The sequence below is a fragment of the Belonocnema kinseyi genome, chromosome 9 (assembly GCF_010883055.1).
Source record: "Belonocnema kinseyi isolate 2016_QV_RU_SX_M_011 chromosome 9, B_treatae_v1, whole genome shotgun sequence".
NCBI classification, from domain to species: Eukaryota; Metazoa; Arthropoda; class Insecta; order Hymenoptera; family Cynipidae; genus Belonocnema; species Belonocnema kinseyi.
The window spans coordinates 110,797,655-110,798,896 of record NC_046665.1 but is presented as its reverse complement, the minus strand read 5'-3'; the positions used below and the strand labels follow the sequence as shown (position 1 = coordinate 110,798,896).

Here is a 1,242-nt window from a genome sequence, read left to right as displayed (position 1 = left end):
AAAATCTTTTGTAGAAAACTAATTTTCTTGGTAGAGGATTCAACAGTTTTGTTAAAAGTTCGTCTTTTTCGGTAGAAATTCAATTCTTTTTGTTAAAAAAAAATGTTTGGTAGGAAATTAATTTTCGTAGTTGAGGATTCAACAGTTTTGTTAAAAATTCATCTTTTTGGTAGAAATTCAATCCTTTTTGTTAACAAAAATAAAAAATAAAACTGATAGAGCACTAATTTTCTTGGTTGAGGATTCAACAGTTTTGTTAAAAATTCGTCTTTTTTGGTAGAAATTCAATCCTTTTTGTTAACAAAAATAAAAAAAATAAATCTTTTTGATAAAGAACTAATTTTCTTGGTAGAGGATTCAACAGTTTTGTTAAAAATTCGTCTTTTTTGGTAGAAATTAAATTCTTTTTGTTAAAAAAAAATAAAAAAACGGTTTGGTAGTAAACTCTTGGTTGAGGATTCAACAGTTTTGTTAAAAATTCGTCTTTTTTGGTAGATATCCAATTCTATTTGCAAGCAAAAATTTTTGGTAGAAAACTAATTTTCTTGGTTGAGGATTCAACAGTTTTTATGAAAATTCCTCTTTTTGGTAAAAATTCAATCCTTTTTGTTAACAAAAATAAAAAATAAAACTTTTTGATAGAGAACTAATTTTCTTGGTTGAGGATTTAACAGTTTTGTTCAAAATTCGTGTTTTTTGGTAGAAATTAAATCCTTTTTGTTAAAAAAAAAACGGTTTGGTAGAAAACTAGTTTTCTTGATTGAGGATTCAAAAGCTTTGTTAAAAATTCGTCTTTTTTGGTAAAAATTCAATTCTTTTTGTAAAAAAAAAAAATATTTGGTAGAAAACTAATTTTCTTGGTTGAGGATTCAACAGTTTTGTTAAAAATTCGTCTTTTTTGGTAGAAATTCAATTATTTTTGTTAAAAAATAAATAAAAAACGGTTTGGTAGAAAACTTATTTTCTTGGTTGAGGATTCAACAGTTTTGTTAAAAATTCCTCTTTTTTGGTAGAAATTAAATCCTTTTTGTTAACAAAAAAAAAAAAAAACTTTTTGATAGAGAGCTAATTTTCTTAGTTGAGGATTCAACAGTTTTATTAAAAATTCGTCTTTTTTGGTAGAAATTCAATTCTTTTTGTAAAAAAAAATCTTTTGTAGAAAACTAATTTTCTTGGTAGAGGATTCAACAGTTTTGTTAAAAGTTCGTCTTTTTCGGTAGAAATTCAATTCTTTTTGTTAAA

General features: G+C 24.1%; 1 protein-coding gene across 2 annotated transcripts in view; it reads left to right on the top strand.

The window, feature by feature from the left end:
- The window catches only part of LOC117180003 (formin-binding protein 1-like), a 137,371-nt gene that overhangs the window by 134,821 nt on the left and 1,308 nt on the right, over nucleotides 1-1,242 (top strand). The window lies entirely within an intron of this gene.